The following is a 20,530-nucleotide window of genomic DNA, read 5'->3' as shown; positions in this document are numbered from 1 at the left end:
CAGGTCAAGATTTTCAAAAGCCTAGAGTATTTGGATATCTACTTACCATTATAATTAAGTCTGCAAGTTTGTCACGGAGGTCATGGAAGTCACGGATTCCGTGACTTTTTGGGATCTCCATGACTTCTATAGTGGCTGGTGTGGCTGGCTGAGGGGCTGCCTGAGTAGCTCAGGCAGACCCCGGGCTAGCCGCACCAGCTGTTGCTGGGGCAATCTCAGGCCAACACGCCATCCTCCACCACCAGCAGCGGGAATTTGGGTGTGGGAGAGAGCTCAGGGCTAGGGGTTGGGATGCAGGAGGGAGTGAGGGCTCTGGGCAGCGCTTACTTTAGGGGACTCCCTGGAAGCAGCAACATTCCTAGGCAGAGGTACAGCCAGGCACTGTCTCCGCCTGCAGACACCGTCCCCACAGCTCCCATTGGCTACGGTTCCTGGCCAATGGGAACTGAGGAGCCGGTGCTTGGAGTGGAGGCAGCGTTTAGAGCTGTCTGGCTGCCCCTCTGCTTAGAAGCTGAGGGAGGGAGATGTTGCTGCTTCCGGGGAGGCATGGAGCCAGGTAGGGAGCTTGCCAGCCCCACCAACCACCCCCCAGCACCAGCAGCAGTCCTGGGTTACATGCCGCCACTGCTGCCTGCCCGACCCCCCCCCGCTCCAGCACCTGCAGTGCCCCCGGCTGCTCCCCCGAGCACCTGTGGCATCCCTGCCCCTCCCCGCCTCAAGATTTAGTCAGGGGTACATTATACAGGTCATAGGCTGTGAATTTTTGTTTACTGCCCGTGACCTATCCATGACTTTTACTAAAAATACCAAGATTAAAATATAGTCTTAATTATAATTAAAAGGAATTGAGCATCCAAATCCCTTAAGTAGCTCTGAAAATCTGAGTTTAGAGATTGAGTGAGAGACTGAATTTGGTTTCATCCATTATGTTGTTGATAGTAATAGTTAAATTAACATATTATACTGAAACCTCAGATCCCTGCTTCTTTGAAAATACAATTTGGTAATGAGACAGTAGTTCAGTGAGGATATTTGAGAAAGCTGGAAAGCCATAATATACCATTACTCGAGTCTTTCAACTTGAATGCAACCAATTTGTATGCAGTATATAAGATGCAGATAGTCTCATCAAAGGAGTCCATCAGTGGACTACATGAAGCAGACGATGAACTGACACGAACAACATTAGTGTAATGCATGGTACTCCCTACCATTTTACTCCATCTATAAATATAATACCTGAATGGTGGAAATTCAAATTGAGTATACAAATGGCTAATGAATCCATTGACTTATATGTAAATACATTAAGGGAATTAGCTAAGTCTTGTGATTTTTGGATAACTGAATCAGACATGATTTGAGATCAACTTGTGGAGAACCAAGCTCACTAAACAATGCATGACAGAATTTTGTAAACAGAATGGTTTAACTCTCAAAAGAGCAGTTACAATGACATGATTGTATTAGTTAGCATGGGCGGATCTAGATTTATTTCCATTGTGTGTGCAGAAATGAGCATTTACACAGTTGTCTCACCTACAACTAACAGTCATTTCAATCAAAAAGATGATGTTTTAGCATAAGAACAAAATAAGAATTCTACCACTGCACATGACAATAGTACCTTTTATCACAAACAAAATGTAATGAAAAATCTCAGACATAATTAAGGAAAGTTTTTCCCACAGTGAGTTAGGTCTAAATGAAAGAGGAAGCTATAAAGTGAAAAGGGAAAAAAATAGAAAAAGTATAAGAAAATACAGAAGGAATATAAATTTAAAAAACGCAACCCAACATTGTTGTCTTGACAGCCACTAATGACTTGGACATTAAAAAAAACAAGGAACTTACACCTTTGATTCTCCCCATCCTTAAAAATTTCTTGTTTCTTAATGTTTAAAAATTTTGTGACACATTACTATTTATAACATATATTGCAATAACACCTGGGAGCGTCTATTAGGGACCGAAGCCCCATTGTGGCAGGCATTGTATGCATAGCAAAAAGAAAATCCATGCACCAAAGAGTTTAAAATCTCAAAAATCATCTATTCCTGCTGCTGTTCTTAAATACCCATTTCCTACATGAGTTTGCGAAGTAGAAATAAAAGGAGAAAAAATAACTATTCATTTATCTGTTCTGCAAAGTTAATTCCTGTACCCACATGAGCTTAATGTATTGCCATTCAAAATTCAGGTTTTGATATTTTTTATAAAATTTTTGGCTAAAGATGTCAAAAAATTGTGAAAAACAAAAAAAACTGAAATACACAAGTTTTTCACAAAAATGTCATTAAAAAAGGCTATTAACCTAGAAAAAATGAGCTGGGTTCAGATCTTGAGCCTTCCTTCTGGGAAACTCAGTTGCCCTTTATTAGGAAAGAAAGGGTTCTAAATTTGGGTCTCCTGGGTGGCACAATTTTTAATAGACTGAGAACTGTTAGTCACAATTAGTGCCTGAAATAGAGAAATTCTTGTCATAGAATATTGTAATTGGATCAGAAACAGATAAATAAGCCTTTATTTTTTCTTCCAGACAGACTGACTTGTGTACTGCTGAAGTGCACCATATTGAGTAAATGTGATTTCATCTTATTCAAACCAGGGGTTTCAGGAACAACTAATCTGAGGGGATAATCTTCATTTTGACGTTTAAAAATTAAATAAATATAAATTACATACATTTGGTTTAATACCACCTCACCCCAAACAACCAACACTATAACAAAGTTAACTTCAGACAGTTAAGGGCACATTTTCAAGGTGTATACAAGGTGATTTAGCCATCTCATTTACATTAACATTAATGTAATATGCTAAATACATAATCATGCCCCTATTTACCCTGTGGTACCTGTGAATGAGATAATGTCCTCATCGCTGTACATTTTTGGAATTACATCCATATTAATACATGGCTGACATAACAGCATCGGAGTTATCTCATGGTTCATTTGGTTTTGGTCAAGTTTGAAGGAACAAAATGTCGGTGAACTCAAATAGCTATTTTCTTAGAAAATGTCTTCTAGGATCAGTCATATAAAGCTGGTTAGACTGACAGCTGGTGTTCAGAACAGGTCAATTCTCTGTAGCTCTAGCACAGGGGTAGGCAATCTATGGCATGTGTGCCAAAGGCAGCACGTGAGCTGATTTTCAGTGGCACTTCCACTGCCCGCGTCCTGGCCACCGGTCCTGGGGGCTCTGCTGCTAGCCTGGGGTACCGGCTGCTGGCCCCCTGCCAGCTGGGGTTCCATCTGCCAGTCCCACTCAGCCTGCTGCCAGGTCCCGGCCACCGGTCCTGGGGGCTCCATTGCTGGCCTGAGGTACTGGCCACCGGCCTGTCGGGGTTCCGTCTGCCAGCCCCGGCCACCTGTCTGGGGGACTCTGCTGCAGGCCTGGGGTCCCAGCCACCCTCCCAGGGCTCTGCAGCTGCCCCCAGCTGAGGCCCACTGGGGCAGTGAGGGGTGCAGACAGGGGCAAGAAGGGGCAAAGCTCAGAACCCCCACATTAAAAATTGTTCCAGCGCCACTGTGCTGGGATTTTTAAGTCCTGATTTGCTGCTTACATCACTATCATGCCACATGGAACAGCACACTGCGTTTGACTTTGAGATTAGAATGTACATGCAAGAACTGGAATCAGAATTTTCTGACAGATTTCAAGCGATTTGGCACAATGCTTTCTTTTCTAATTAAACCTGAAAAGTTCAACGAAAGCAACTTGGATTTCAGTGGATGGGTGGTGAAGATTTCAAAATGCAGCTCATTCAGTTAAAAAGCTCAGAATTGTGGGCTTCAAAGTTTGGAGATCTGCGGAGTGCACTTGAGAGAGAGATCATGGAGATTATTCTGACCTGCTGGACATCCCTGCCAGTGAAATTTAACTATTTGAAGAAAATTTGCATTTGCAATGCTTTCAGCATTTGGATCCACATATCTGTGTGAACAGGTATTTTCACACATGAAATCTGTCCTCTGTCCCTCTCGGAGTCAGTTAACAACTGATCACTCAGAAGCCTGCATGCAGCTTGAAGTATCCAAATACGTGCCAGACATTGGAAAACTCAGTAAGGAAAAGCAAGGGCAAGGATCACACTAAACAGATAAGATCTGCATTTTAATTTAATTGAAGCTTCTTAAACATTTTAAAAACCTTATTTACTTTACATACAACAACAGTTTAGTTATATATTACAGACTTATAGAAAGAGACCCTCTAAAAACATTAATGTATTACTGGCACGCGAAACCTTAAATTAGAGTGAATAAATGAAGACTCGGCACACCACTTCTGAAAGGTTGCCGACCCCTGCTCTATCTAGCACATAACTACAGTGGGGACCTAGTATGGGAGCAGTGTTTAACAGAAAGTGGCAACTCTAAATAAGAATGTCTTTAGATGCAGTCATATCACTTCACACAGATAATGTCAAACAGTCATTGCTTGCCTGCAATACAAAGAGTTGGAGAAATGTTACGCACATGTTAAGTGAATGAAAAAGTGGTCGGTTTTTGTCACTGAAGTGGGGAAAAACCAGAGGGGGACTAGAAGAGTGGGAAAATTTCTATGTAGGAGCTATATTAAATTGAGTGGAGAACTTTATTTAGAAATCAAACGGTCATTGATAAGTAAGGCAGACTAGAGAACCTTAAACTGTTATGATTCCAGACAACCTAGTAGCCCTTTCCATTACCTTAGTTTTCTGCTTTGCCAGTTAATGAAAGACAGTGCTTATTGTTCATTAAGATTTAATAATACAAGTGAGTTCTGGTATGTCATGGACTACAATAGTGTCTCTCAACCTTTTTCGGGTGAATGTACCAGTTTACCAGATTAGGTATTAGTCTCTATCAGTGTCCCTGGTTCCCAATTACCCAGAGTAGCCAAAACCTCCATGGTGGGTGTGTGGAGTGCACACAGCTGACAAAAGGACTGCAGTGAGAAATCATGGCTGAGTATGTAAGATCATTGTTAAGGTGATGAGGGGATTCTAGGTATCAGACATGAAAACCTAAAGTGTAACGGGAATCACTTCCTAAAACATATATGCTCAGATCCATAAAAATAGCAGTATGAAAGACGTTACATTGTAGTTTAAATCATCCCTATTCTGGACATTGCTGCTATTTCACAGAATTTTTGTTTGTTTGTTTCCCTTCCCCAATGCTGTCACTTATTATATTTGGCATAATTACAAGATACTGTGGAAGGACGAGACTTCAGATTACTAGCATTTCCTGAGGATATCATAGGCTTCTGGTTAATGTTAGCTGGCACAAGGTAGTATATAAGTTGAAAGCCAAAAAAGACCCTTTATGTATTGCTTACTAAAAAGGATAATTCACATTTAAGTAAATAATGCACTCAAGACAGTTTCTGCCTTTTTTTTAATTTAAAAACTGTTACAATTACAAATAATTTTGGCTCCACATGTCTTGTCAGTAAAGCTATTTTTACAAATGGAATTTGATATGTAGAAAATCAGATTTCATATTGGCAATTAGGTTTTTCAAAACACAAACTATGTTTGTATGGTGAGCTTGAAGTTCTGAGTAGTCAGTGACTTACTTCAGGAAGGATAGACATTAGCTTGCAGTAGGAAGGAAGTAGGGAACAGAGAAAATTGCATCCTTTTATTGTATCTCAGCACAGAGGAACCACACCAGAGGAATAAATGAACCAGTACAGATACAGCAGAACATTTGTTCTCCTCCCTTCTTCCAGCCAAAAACTAATGGATAGAAATTTGATAGCAGAATGTAATTTCTCTTATAGCAAAAGAGAGAACATTCAGTGACTTTGTAAATTCCTTCTCAAAACCTGTCAAGGAAGGAGGAGAATGGTATCTCTCAAGATAAATCCTGAAAGCACTGGAAATATTTGGGTGATGCAGTCTGTCTTCTTTAGATGGGCAAAAAGATGTTATGGCTATGCCCCAGTTTAGATGAATCATGGAGTTGACCTTTAGCAGAAAAGTATGGTATGATTCTGAGCCCTAACTTACTGAAGTGGAGAGAGTTCTCAAGCTTGTCTGAGCTACGAAGAACACAACTTTGATAGAAAGGAGTCATACTTCCTAGAAAGGAGTCAGAATTGATTTGAATGATAGTCTGTGAGGGTACTAGGTTGAAGTCTCCAAGTGTTCCATTTTCCGTTATCAGGTGTCTCAGTTGCTCAATGACCATGAAGAAGCTAGAGCTGTCTAGATGTACACTGGGAGGTAGAGGGTTTATATAAAAACTCTGAATTCTGCAACTGCCACTGTTTAAACATTCCAACAAATTATTCTCATAAGCAGGCATCCATTTCCAGGTTCAGCCTTTCTTTTGGCTAGTTCAGGATAGCCAGTATGACTACCATGGATTTGGTTGTTTCTGATGTCACACCAGACCTGAGAATGTTTTCTATATTTTCATATACATATTAAAGTAGACCAATTTTTTCATTACAAAAGGGTAGATTTCGCCTTGTCTGAGAAGTACTTTTAATAGGCATGCCACAAGATTGAAGTAAGAATGCCTCTTACACCCTATCAATGGTTAACCTGGCTACAAATGCCAGTCTATCAAGATGGGGCTAGCTTATGATCCAAGAGCCTCATTCATGTGCAATAGGCTCTTGGATCATAAGCTAGCCCCATCTTGATAGACTGGCATTTGTAGCCAGGTTAACCATTGATAGGGTGTAAGAGGCATTCTTTCAATAGACTCCTGTTGTAGTGCCATTCTGATCAGGAGCAAGTTGATAGCTGAAACAGTTTCTTGAAGTCCTTTCACTCTAGTTTTCACTGCAGTGAAGAAAGCACTGCAATGGCCTCAAGTGGAAGTAGACCCAGAAAACTACTGCTATACTTGCCACAGAGCCTAGAATTTGTACATAATCCTACATCCAGACCAGTGATAAGTAAAGCAGTGGCTGTGTTTGATATTGTTGCTTTTCCTCATCTGTCCTGCATCAGGTAGATGCTGCCTGCTACTTTACTGAATTAGTCTTCTAGGTACATGCGCTTCTGCAGTGGAACCAATGAAAAATTAGCTATATATCTCTAGGAACATGCCCACCTGGGAAAAGGCTTACTTTATCTGAATTTCAGTTTTGGCGCTCTCAAACAAAAATCTGCTGCTGCTAGGACAGCCATCACTTTTGAGAATGTTCTGGGTGCTATGCACACCAAATGAGGTATTGTTTCAGTATTGTGAATTAATGGATGTCAGAACTGGGATGTGTATCAATATTAGAGAGACCCAGTGAATACTCTCTCAAGTACACTGCCTGAATAATCAATTTAAATAGCTCCATCTTGAAAGCCAGAACTGAACACAGAACTCTATTTTGGAAGGCCGTGAAGCAGATGGTGTGTATTCCCTGTCCACTATGATCCTCTGGTAACTGGGATGATGGGTTATTTATAAGATGGTTGAGAGTATCCTGAACCCCTTGATGCTTAAAGAGCTCCAGATTGAACTAAGACTCTGCTGTAGGGTTTGGAAAACAATTCTATCTAGAAAGGATGCTATTTAGTCCAGAACTCAGCAATTCAAGGCTATGTTGACCCATGCAGTGAAGAAATGGAGGCATCCTCTTTTTGTTTGTGAATAAGATAGGTGTGCCTATAGGTAGGTGCTCTGGTCTCTCAAGGCCTTTCTTATCGGATTATTGTCTCAGCCAGGAAGGAGGATCTCTAGGCTCTCTAAACTTGCCTTTAGATGACTGGAATAAAGAATGTCTTCTACATCATCTAGCCTACACTATTCCTGAATTCCATTTGCCTGCAAAGGACTTATTCTTTAAAAAGGAGAACTTCAAAAATTACCGTAAATCCTTAAAAGGGGGTTATTACTGAAGGACTTGTCAATGTTACTTCAGTGAGGTATGGTTAATATGGTTTATTACAGGTTTGATACCTTTGCAGCCTGACATCTCAAGAACACTGGGCCAAATTAATTCTCATTTACATCCCTTAATATCACTTTGGCAGTATAAATACCCTTTAAAATGGATGCAAACATCATTTACACCTGCTTTACAACTATTTCACATTGCTAGACCAGTGTACATGAGAATCAGGTGCATTGTGTAGATTGGAGAAGAAAATGAAGGCAACACTGACTGAAGTCATGCAGTTTCCCAGCAGCAGGTGATGTGGAGGATTCTTGTATCACTGATGAGCCAAAACCACAGCCAAATGAACCACATGCTTGTACTGATGACTAAGATTAGATCAGGGTCAGGGTGGCTGCTGTTACATACCATGATTTATAGCTACTGAGGGCTAAGAATATGAAGCACATCAGGAAGGACAGACCTCTTGTAGAGGGCATGTGGACTTACTATAATTCAGCAGGCAGAGGCAAAATGTGTTTTTTGGTGGTTTTTCTAGAAACCATCATTAATGAATAAACAAAAATAATCCAGGAGGACCAAGGGAAGAATATAATGATGCTCTGAGTTCTCCTTAGGAACAAATATTTTGAGTGTGTGTGCAGGTTTACAAATGTCTTAATTTTACTATAGCATGATACTGATTTTTGATGCTTTTTCATTCTTCCTTCTCTTGGCAACACTCAACTTCTCACAGTCATAGTGGCATTTTCTGAAAATGTCACCAGCATAAAATAAAAGTGCAGTGTTGGTACAAACTGGCCACAATGTTCTCGTTAGTTGTGAATATTGCCTACTAGGGACCATATTCAAGAAACAAAGCCATAATTTAGCTGTTGCACTTTGGAAGTCTCAGCAAGGCTGAGCATCTTCCAAAGCACTCATCATTTTCGCAAGGAATTCAGTTCATATTTCTTTGTGCTTTTACTTTACACTACTCACTCTCTGCAGTCAGAAAACCCTGTTGTTTTTTTACATAGCCATCAAAGCTAGTATTGACAGGAGAGGTTGAGTTTTTATATGAGAAAATTATTCAACAGCACTTCTTTTTGATGTAGTCCTCTTCTCCCACCTACTACAGAGACATTACAAACCATACTGTTAATGGCTTAATCTACCAGAAAGCAAGATGACAATATATTTGTGAAGAGGGGCCTATGACAAATAAAATTGTCAATTAATTCTTAGTCATACTTCCCTTCTTCCCATATCCTATCTTGGACACAATAGGATGGTCAGTGAATGTAATAAGAAATACCCAGGGAAGAAGGGCTTATATTATTTTGCCACCTCAAGGAATTTAAGACCTAAGGAAGTATCCCAAGATGCAGTGAAATCAAGTTAGTATAGTAATGCCATATAAACTTGTGAGAGGAAAAATAAGTTGCTGCCTTGCACACTTCAAATATGAATGACTAAGCCCTTACTGCCCAGAAAGTGGAGACTCTTCTGGAGAAGTGGCATGACTGACTGAGCTGCTATTGAAATAAATTCTCTGGCCCATTGTGGCAGCTTTGCCCTTGTGAACACAACTGTGTGGCTCAAACTCTTGTGAAAGAGGTACATAACATTTCAGAACACATGTAAACATCCAACATGCCCTGGGAGAAAACCAGATTAACACAATGGGTGGAAAAACAATGAGCTAACTGATATGAAATTCTGTATTTACCATTGGGATGAAGTCAGGTGGAAGATCAAAAACTATCTTCTTGGGGGAGGAGGGAGAAACCTGAAGCAGAGGGGAGAAAAACTGAGTTCTCTCATTATTGATCTACTCATTTAGCAGAAGTGTTAGCAACTAAAAATACTACATTAGAAGACAGCAATTTCAAGGTGTTCTCAAACTCAAAGCATGGCCCTGTTCACACCTGTGAAACAAAGGACTAACCCTAGTGAAGACTAAAATGATGACTAAAAGGTCTTTGCAAGAATAAAAAAAAATTCCAACCAGAATCCCGCTCTCTTATGGTTGCAGAGATGGGAAAGCAAAGATTTTAAGGCTGGTCTTGAATACTTTTAGAAGAAAAGCCAAAACATTCAACAAGGGAAATTAAGGAGTCACCACTGAGGACAGCTAGTCTATTGCAAGATACCTTAAATTGCGGCAAATGCTTGTGAAAACTTGAAGGATGAGATTCCTCTCCCATGGAGTCAACTGCCTGGAGCTGATCCAACCTGTCAGAGTTGCTCATTCCCTGTAGGTACTGAAAACATGGTAATGAGGGAAGTATAAACAGAATAAAATAGAATGAAACCTGGAGGGATACAAAGCAGGACTTCTCCCAGGAGCTTAGTTAAGAACCTCCAAAAAGAAACTTCTAGTACTGCCCTGCTGCCTAGTTGTTGCATTGTGCCGAGCTGGTGACGGGTACTCTGCTAGCAACAGGGCCCTGGGTTGGGACTGAAAACAATCACAATTGGTTTTAATTTAAAACTCACTTCACTATATGGAATAACTGACATTAAGGGCCAGATTGTAATTTAAGTACTATCATTAATGATCTGGAGGATGGTGTGGATTGCACCCTCAGCAAGTTTGTAGATACGCTGAAGGGTAGGGATAGGATACAGAGGGACCGAGACAAATTAGAGGATTGGGCCAAAAGAAATCTGATTAGGTTCAACAAGGACAAGTGCAGAGTCCTGCACTTAGGATCACTGTTCCCTCTAAGCTGCGCGCACACAGATCCTAAACCCTGTGCACACGGTGAAACACCATGCGCACAAAAACTTGCACAGAAGCAAAACAATTTGCACACACGGCCTGTCAAAAATTAGAGGGAACATTGCTTAGGATGGAAGAATCCCATGCACTACTACAGACTAGGGACTGAATGGCTAGGCAGCAGTTCTGCAGAAAAGGACCTAGGGATTACATTGGATGAGAAGCTGGATATGAGTCAACAGTGTGCCCTTGTTGCCAAGAAGACCAAAAAGTAGGGGCATTGCCATCTGATTGAGGGACATGATCATTCCCCTGTATTTAATTGACATTGGTGAGGCCTCATCTGGAGTACTGTGTCCAGTTTTGAGCCCCACACTACAAGAACGATGTGGAAAAATTGGAAAGTGTCCAGCGGAGGGCAACAAAAATGATTAGGGGGCTGGAGCACATGACTTATGAGGAGAGGCTGAGGGAACTGGGATTGTTTAGTCTGCAGAAGAGAAGAATGAGGGAGGATCTGATAGCTGCTTTCAACTACCTGAAGTGGGGTTCCAAAGAGGACGGATCTAGACTGTTCTCAGTGGTATCAGATGATAGAACAAGGAGTAATGGTCTCAAGTTGCAGTGGGGGAGGTTTAGGTTGGATGTTAGGAAAAAACTTTTTCACTAGGAGGGTGGTGAAGCACTGGAATGCGTTACCTAGGGAGGTTGTGGAATCTCCTTCCTTGGAGGTTTTCAAGGTCAGGCTTGACAAAGCCCTGGCTGGGATGATTTAGTTGGGGATTGGACTAGATGACCTCCTGAGGTCCCTTCCAACCCTGATATTCTATGATTCTATAATTTCACTTTATTTGGTGTTCACATGACCATATTGCAGAGGAAGCAATGAGTCGTCATGGTTGAAAAACCCAAAACAGAATTTTTATTCCAGAAATAAACCACGCTGGTGTTGTTTTGTTTTTTAGTGAGGGTGGGTAAGAGTTTTCCATTTTTTCTGGGATTTTTCTGAAGTATTTACACAAACATTACATACTGTGACAGGGTGCTGGGAAAAGGGTTGCTGTTTCAGCCCTCTGTCATGCCAGCTCCCATTTAGGGGGATAGATAACCTGGCCATAATTGGGGAGGCAGAGATAGCTGCTGCCTAATTAGCCTTGGGCTGTATAAAAGCCTCAGGAGAAGGAAGCTGGGGAAGAGCAGAAAGAAAGGGAAAAGGCAGGGAGTGGATGCAGGGAGGTAGCTCTTCCCTCCCTCCCGCCTGCAGATGGTGAAAGGCCAACTGTACATGGTGAAACGGTGGTGGGAACAAGCCTGTGAATAATCTGCACCTGTGGTTACTAACCCCAGAATCTCCGAGTGACTTCGTGGACCTAGCAGAGACAGGAGCCAACGGGGTCCTGCCGCAGTCTGCTGCACATACATATTTGAAATTTTTTTACACTGGAAATATGGTCTCTCTGCCTTTACTCAGGGAATATAAACTTTAATTATCCTGAAAAGTGATAGAAAAGAAAAGTGATAAGGAAAACAAAGTTCTTATTAAGCCTACTAAAAATCAATAAAGTTACAGAACCGTCTAGAAACCTTGAGAGGAAGGGGAATGGATAGCCACCAGTAATGGGAGAGGATGATGTAGTTAGTTGGCAGAATCAATTGTCCTTAGATGCTAAAGAGAGGGAATGGGTGAAGCTGTGAACTGTGTACAGACTGGATTATCTGGAATCTAAACACTTCTGGAAGATTAATAGGGCTCCATCCAAAGCTGGCTTCCTCATCTTACCTTTCAAAGTGGTGAATTCACTGATTTGTTCTTTCTTGTTATACCTAGTAAAAGTGAAAGTTGCTGCTGACTACTCCAAACTGGAGTGAACACATTACCTAACATCAGCATACAAATATATCTGATTCAAGGTCCTAAAGATGAAGCACAGGGTAAGCAACAAGAAAAGAAGGAAGCGAAGTAAAGAAAACAGATAATTTTTAAAAAATAAAATGTAAAAATTGTCAAGAGGGAAGCAAGATAGCAAAAATGTGCTCATCTCAAAAAGTGCAGAAAACTGGGTTCTTTGGATTCTTAATGACTATATGTGCCATTGAATGAAACTTTGTTTATTGAAGTGCAAGAGCAAAAAATTTATAAATTTGACGATCCCGTAAGTAAGATGTTTGATACCATTGTTGTTGCTGGAATGCATTCATGATGATAATTTAAAACCCTGTCCCTAGTCGTCTTGCAGTTCTTCAACATCTACTTTGTGTCTCTGACATATAAAAATGGCAAAAAATGAAATACTGATGGTGCCATTAGAAATGAAATGGGAAAGATTTGAACTTGAAAAGAAAAGTTGCAATTTTCTTTACTGGTAACAGCATAAAACTCTGTGCTATAAAATTAGCAGTTTAAGGAAATGATTTAAGCATTTGCCCTTGATATGCTCTTTGAGATAGTAGATGGCAAATTAGAATCTATGAGATGCTGCAGATGAAGAAACAGAGGAAAAACCCAACATTAACCAATCATCTTGAATTAAATGTCAAACAAAAGAAATTACTTAATAAAGGCTACAAGCAGTCTCATAGGGAAAAATGCATTCCTACTTAATGGTATTGCTTCTTTATATGAAAAGGATATTGCATCTAAATTGGTCAAAATGCCATCCAAGAATATAGAGATTATTATAAGGAGATCTTGTGATTTGCTCAGCCAGTGAAAGTGATATGGAACACTTAAAAGAACTGCTTAGGTATTATCGTTAACTTTTAAGATATGGATATTCAGAACACAATTTAAACCTCATGAACTAAGAAGTAATACTTAACACAGGCTTAAAGCACACACTGAAACAGTTCAAAAATTCTTCTGCACCACAATGAAGTTTCTGGTTGGCTGACTGAAAAAAAGAGGATTGATACCTCAGTTTGCCAATGTTTTTTGGTGAAACTCTTAGAAATGTCTCCACATCTGCAACCAACTACTATAAATATGTTGACATTTGCATTGAGCCCAAAGAGGGCTTTGTTCAAAACACAGTTTGCATTTTACATAAGGGATTCTACAGAGACACACTAAAACCTTATCAGAGCAACCAAAGGAGCTTTTTGGGGGACTTGACTGATTACAGGCTGATCACCCTACTCCTGCAGTCTCAGTGAAAATCCAGCTTCATTAACAACCAAGAACTAGACTAACACAGGGACAAAACTTAGGGATAACTTAGGGAAGCAATGGAGCTTTTGATGACTGATTCTAAATACATATGTGGAGCAGGGCTGGCCTTACCATGAGGTGAACTGAGGAGGCTGCCACAGGTGCCAGACTGTGGGGGAAGAGGGAGGTGACACTAGGACCCAGAGTGTAGAAAATTGTCTGCTGGTGGTGCGTATGTATTCTCTCTGATCTAGATGCACAGAGATGGTGGAGTGCTGTGCTGGAGGAAGGAGGGCACAACAGACATAACAGGCAGGCAGGAGAAAAGGTGAGAAGGAATAACAGAAAGCAGAAGGAGCTGCAGGGAGAGAGAGGAGGAGGAGCCTCTTATGTACCTCTCTAGCACCCCCAGGAGCCTGGACTCATTAACACCAGCTTCTCAGGGAGCTTCCTGTTTCCTGTTGCTTCCCTGAACGCACTTGAGGAGAACAGGCAGTCAACTGAAGTAGTAGGAGCCAGTTAGGACCTTAAGATGCTGATATCTTCCCTCACTCAGGCCCTGCTATCAGCCTGTTTATCTGTCCCCTTCAACTGAGTGTTGAGAGCCACTATAGCTGGCACAGTACAGCAGTCATGAGTGAAAGAAGAAAACACCCCTCTGGGGCAGCATTCAGAAAAAGAAAGAAAAGCTTCCTTTGCTTTCTGTCTAAGCAGGAAGGAGCTCTCCTGAGATACATAGACACAAATGTTCACGGTGAGCCTTCCAGCCCCAGTGAGGATGTGAGGGGTGAGGAGATGCCTGATATTCCAGTTAGTCAGAGTGCAGGTGACCTGGCAGCTACTGCAGCATCAATATCTCCATCTCAAATGCATGTAACCATGCACATTCCTGAAGAAAAGTGTAGATCAGAGAAGAGTGTGGTGGAGGAGCAAGAAACAGCTGCTGCTGAGTTTAGTTCCTTAAGTCTAGATGTCTAGACTGTGGACCCACTTGAGCAGTATCCTGAGGGACTTCCTTGTACTGCACAGGCCACAGCAAGTGAAAAACTTCATGTTCCCCAAAGACAATGAAAATAGAAGTGTCCATCCAACACATTACTGGCATGAAATCCCCAATGGTGACAAAGTGGAGAGGCCATGGCTTATGTACTCAAAAACCCAGAATGCTGCGTACTGTTTTTGTTGCAAACTCTTCCAGTCTAATGTTCCAGCCACACTGGGTTCTACAGGAACAAAGGACTGGAAAAATCTGGCTAGAAATCTGGCATGCCATGAGAAGGCAGCAAATCACCAGAGAGCATTCCATAGGTGGAAAGAGCTTGAGGTGAGACCAAGGTTAAAGGGCACCATAGACTATCAGCATCAAGAGAAGATTGCGTCAGAGTCTCTTTACTGGCAAAATGCTCTGAAAAGGCTCATTGCCATTGTGAATGCTTGCTACCCAAAACCTAGCACTGCGTGGCACTTCAAATCAGCAGTATGTGACAAACAATGGAAACTTCCTTAAAATTGTGGAGCTGATGGCTGAGTTTGATGCTGTACTCTAGGAGCATCTAAGAAGAGTCACCACCCAAGAAATGTACACACACCACTACCTTGGAAAAACAATTCAAAATGAGATCATACAGTTACTGGCAACAAAAGTCAAACAGCAGATTGTGGCAGATCTGAAGTCAGCAAGATATTCCTCTGTTAGTCTGGACTGCACACCTGACATCAGCCATATGGAACAAATGACTTGAATGGTGCATTTTGTAACAACAACAGAACCTAGTGAAAATGTCCCTGCAATGGTGACTGTCAGAGAGCATTTTCTAGAATTTATTGACATTGATGATACTACAGGACCTGGTATGACAAATATGCTTCTTGAAAAGCTGGAAGATATGAGAATTGCGATAGCTGACATGAGAGGTCAGGGCTATGATAATGGTGGCAACATGAGAGGAAAGAGATGAGTGCAGACACAGATCAGAGAGTTAAACCCTGGAGTTTTTGGTTTTTTTTTTGTCCCATGCAGTTCTCATTCATTGAACTTAGTGGTCAGTGATGCAGCATCAGCATCTAGTTAGGCTGCTGAATTTTTTAATGTAATTCAAAGCATCTATGTATTTTTCTCTGCATCAACTCATCGATGGCAAATTTTGAAGCAACATCTGGGAACATCCTCTCTGACACTGAAACCACTGAGTGCCACACGATGGGAAAGTCATAGGCTTTATCGCCTCCACTCGAAACACCAAATTGGGAAGATAGATGATGCCATAGTTGCCATTATGGAGGATAATGCTATGACAGGAACTGTTTGGTGGAGAACAGTGGCAGAGGGAAATGGAATCACCAGAAACGTACGTAACTTCAAATTTCTGTGTGGCTTAATGTTGTGGCATGACATACTGTTTGAAATGTTGTAAGCAAGAGATGCTAAGGTGTTGACCTTGACATAGCTGGAGCAATGGAACAGCTGGACAAAGCAAAGTCATACCTACAGTCTTACCGGTGTGACAAAGTTCCTCCTCTGCCTTGGTGGGTCCTGCGCTTATTGGAGGATTGGCTCGTCTCAGAGGTTCACAGCAGCCCTCAGTTTGGCCACTTTTGTGGCTCAAATCTGCCGTTCACTCCGTTAGCCTCATCACTGGCCAGCATGGGAAAAGGAAGACAATACCCGCAGTCTCTGCTGATCCACCTAGTGGATCGGGGAACAGGTCAGAGACCTTCCCCTCTGGTGGAACCCACAGTCCAGGTCAACTCCTCCAGTATCAAGTAGGGAGTTGGGGGATGGAGGGAACCCAGGCCCGCCCTCTACTCTGGGTTCCAGCCCACGGCCCTGTGGATTGCAGCTGTCTACAGTAGCTCCTGTAACAGCTGCGTGACAGCTACAACTCCCTGGGCTACTTCCCCATGGCCTCCTCCCAACACTTTTTCTTTATTCTCACCACAGGACCTTCCTCCTGATGTCTGATAATGCGTGTACTTCTCAGTTTTCCAGTAGTATGCCTTCTCACTCTCAGCTTCTTGCCCCTCTTGCTCCCAGCTCCTTGCACACACACCACAAACTGAAGTGAGCTCCTTTTTAAACCCAGGTGCCCTCATTAGCCTGCTTGTCTTAATTGATTCTACCAGCTTCTTGATTGGCTGCAGGTGTTCTCATCAGCCTGTCTGCCTTAATTGTTTCCAGAAAGTTCCTGATTGTTCTGTTACCTTACCCAGGGAAAAGGGACCTACTTAACCTGGGGCTAATATATCTGCCTTCTATCACTCTCCTGTAGCCATCTGGCCCGACCATGTCACACCGGTCAGATGAGGGATTTCAAAACGTTCTGAAGAGTGCACAGAAGTTGGCAGAGGAACTTCACACTGAAGCTATTTTCCCATCCATTCAAGAATACAAGAGTCAGACATTTTGATTACAAAGCACGGGATAATCCCATAAGAGACCCCAAACAACAATTCAAAGTTGAATTCTTTAACCAGGTGCTAGATTGTGCAATACAGTCAGTTGAATGTTTCATGCAGCTCAAGGAACACAGCAGTATATTTGGAATGTTGGATAATATTCCAAAACTCCTCACTGAGGAAGACCTACACCAGCAATGCAGGGCACTAGAGACAGTGCTGACACATGATGACATGCACGATATTGATGCAAGTGATTTAGGTGAGGAACTGAAAGCCCTTTCAAGATACATTTCAGCAGGATCAACTCCAAAGGCTGTTCTGGAATATATGTGCACAAATAAGATGACGACCCTCTTTCCAAATGCTTTTGTTGCTCTGCACGTACTTCTAACACTTCCTGTAACAGCTGCCAGTGGAGAACGCAGTTTCTCCAAGTTGAAGTTAATAAAAACACATCTAAGCTCCACAATGACATAGGAGAGGCTGGTCGGCCTTGCAACCATCTCAGTAGAGCATGAGCTGGCCCACACTGTGGACCTTCAGGAAGCAGTTCAAATCTTTGCAACCAAGAAGGCACGGAAAGCACCACTTCGATTATTCAAACAGATAAAACTGCCAGTGTTTACTATGCAGACAAGAAAAGTTACATTTGCTGTTCATGCGTTTGAAAGTTAAGTGTTACTTAAAATTTTTGAACAAGGCATTTTAAGTTGTTAGTTCTCCTTTATTGGGGTAGGTAGCAGAGCAGTACCATGAGAGGAGTAGAATAGGAAGAAGGACCAAAACTTTGAAAGGTCTCAATTCTGCCAAGCGAGGAGGCATGGGGGTGTCATTTGAGCCCCCTGCCTCAGGTGCCAAAATGTTGTGGGCTGGCCTTGATGTGGGTCTATAGTTAGTGCTGCATTAGAGGCAAATTTTCAGAAAATGTGGGAGAAACTGCAAAAACTGAGAAACTTAATTTTTAAAATATGTATTTTGATTTTTAAAATATGTCTGACCACATGCTATACATGCATATACAATTTATAGAATTTTTCAAAATAAGCTTGAGAGGTTATAAATTTTTCCTTACCCACCTAACCAACCAAGGCTATCAAGATCCCTACCCCATAATCCTAACATACCTTTCATAACCCATCACTTCTGAGTCTGCACAAATATTAATCCAGCATAGTTGCTACTATAATTGCTGAAGCTTGGTTCTTGATTGAGAGGGTCACATGATCTTTTGCTAAACAGCAGATTCAGTAAAGATTTACTGAGGCTGTGGTACATAGGATAAAAATACACTTTTAATGCGTATAATAAGATAGACTGGAGTTTGTAGTTCATAAAGAAATCTATTGCCCCATACCCTTGGGGAAACAGTTTTCTGTGTTAAATCACAACTCCCGTCAACATGTTATTGTATAATTATGTGGATTGTGAGTTGCTTTCCGCTAAGTCTTCTCTTTTTTACACTACAATCCCTGTATGTGTGTTTATAATTCTCCATAATCTAAAGTGAACTTCAGAAATAGGAATATGAAATGATACATATGTTAAACACTTGCAGATTAAAATAAACAGATTCTAACAAATCAATTGCATGTTACAGATTAGAATTTATAGTTAACCCCATTACCTGGGTGAGTCAAGAGCTCTCACATCAGCTCCAGCGAAATTTGCATGCATGTTGCATGATTAGAAATCCAGGCTCCAAAAGGAAAAAATAATGAAAATAGTAGACACACCAAGAAACATGAGTATTCCCTAAGGAAGAGGAAAGAACCATATACTCGATTATATTTGGTAGCTATCCGTTTCTTGAAAATTTAGCAGGATTCAAAAGATGACTGGACATTTATATGGATAACAAGAATAACCTGAATTTTTACAGTAAGGAATAATAAAAAAAAAAACCCAAGAGCTTTGTATGGGAAATAAAAGATCAACCTTTAAATATTGGGGATTAAGAAGAAGATTTCCCTGTGGGCAAATTATTCCCAAACTGTCTATTGCTGGGTTTTCTTGAATCTTCCTCTGAAGCAGCTTGTACTGGCTACTGCTGGAAGTACAATACTGGCATAACTGAACCAGTGGTCTGATCTGGCACAGCAATTCCTATGTTTTAGGAGGTGCTCAGTGATTTAGCCTGTCTTGAAAATACACTTGAGTTTCTGATAAGAAATGACAATTAAACATGGGCTAAATTAAGTTTACAGAGATGGTCCTTGTTTGGTGGAGACTTATTCTAACCAACTTCATATGGAAAATCCTCAGTCTCACCATGTGCCTTGCATTTCCCTCTAGCTTCCTTGTATAACCCCTTATCTCATGAAGACTGTCCAATAGTGCGGATTCTGTTTCAGAGTTGGCACACTGTGCTCCTTCCCTTTGCTATATATTGCTTTAACTACTTCAGTTTCACTGGGAGTCTCTCTATAGTATAATGAATATTGTTTAGACCTCTGATTGGCCTCCTGTGTGTGTGTGTGTGTGTGTGTGTGTGTATACATTCCTGCTTCACAGTCTTTTGAAAAGGCACAAACTCTGAGTATAGTTTCCCTCTCCTGGCTTGTGCATTCCTCCTCCTGTCCTGGGTATTCCTATTTAACACCCTTCCAGGCTGTATTTTAATGAGACCATTCTGTAAGTGACTATTTTGGAAAGCAAATGCAAGAAACAAAATCAAGCAAAGATGAAGGTTTCACTGAATCTTTTTTTAAGAGCAATGAACTGCTTAGTGAATTCCACCACATGCTGCCACCAAAATTCTATTATAGTCAAGGCGTGCAGTTCATAAAATTGTCAAAAATATTAAATGGAGACCGCTCCCTGGGTGACTACAGGTTAATCTAAATTGCTGACAGAAAAGAAATGAGATTGCAGATGTCAGACAATTCATTTTTCTTGTTATCATTTTAGCAAGCAGAATAATCTCTGAGGTCATGATCAATTAGACGAGAAGGAATGTTACTGTTTGTCATTTGCTACAAGTCTATTAACATGTTGGTATCACGTACATGAAAAAGAGAATTTTGTGATCTGAACAACACTAGCTGAACGCACATGGAGAACTCTCCAGCTGAAAGTAATCATGATCATTACTGGTCTTGCAACTAGTTCATTTCCTTAGCTTCCAATTTACAGTCTTGAAGGTCTGATATAAAATCCATATAAATGGAGTTCACCTGAATCAATTAAATCAGCATGGAATAATCTGCAAGAATTGAATAATAATCCCAAAAGGTTGGCATTAAAACTTTCTTTCTAGTCAATTTAGAGTTGTTTTCAAATATCAGGCAGCAAGTATCCAAGATAAAGCAAAACAAGTTGGCTTGAAAGTGTTTTAAATTCATCAGTATTATATTGGGGCAAAGAGCTGCCCCAACCCAGGCTATAAATATGCACACATCCTTTGGGTGAAAGTACTCTATTAGTTTAATCCT

General features: G+C 41.1%; 1 protein-coding gene across 10 annotated transcripts in view; it reads right to left on the bottom strand.

Annotated features, from left to right (window-relative positions):
• The window catches only part of GPHN (gephyrin), a 582,839-nt gene that overhangs the window by 162,556 nt on the left and 399,753 nt on the right, over positions 1-20,530 (bottom strand). The window lies entirely within an intron of this gene.

The sequence above is a fragment of the Eretmochelys imbricata genome, chromosome 6, assembly GCF_965152235.1.
Source record: "Eretmochelys imbricata isolate rEreImb1 chromosome 6, rEreImb1.hap1, whole genome shotgun sequence".
Classification (NCBI taxonomy): Eukaryota; Metazoa; Chordata; order Testudines; family Cheloniidae; genus Eretmochelys; species Eretmochelys imbricata.
This window is presented reverse-complemented; position numbering and strand designations above follow the sequence as displayed.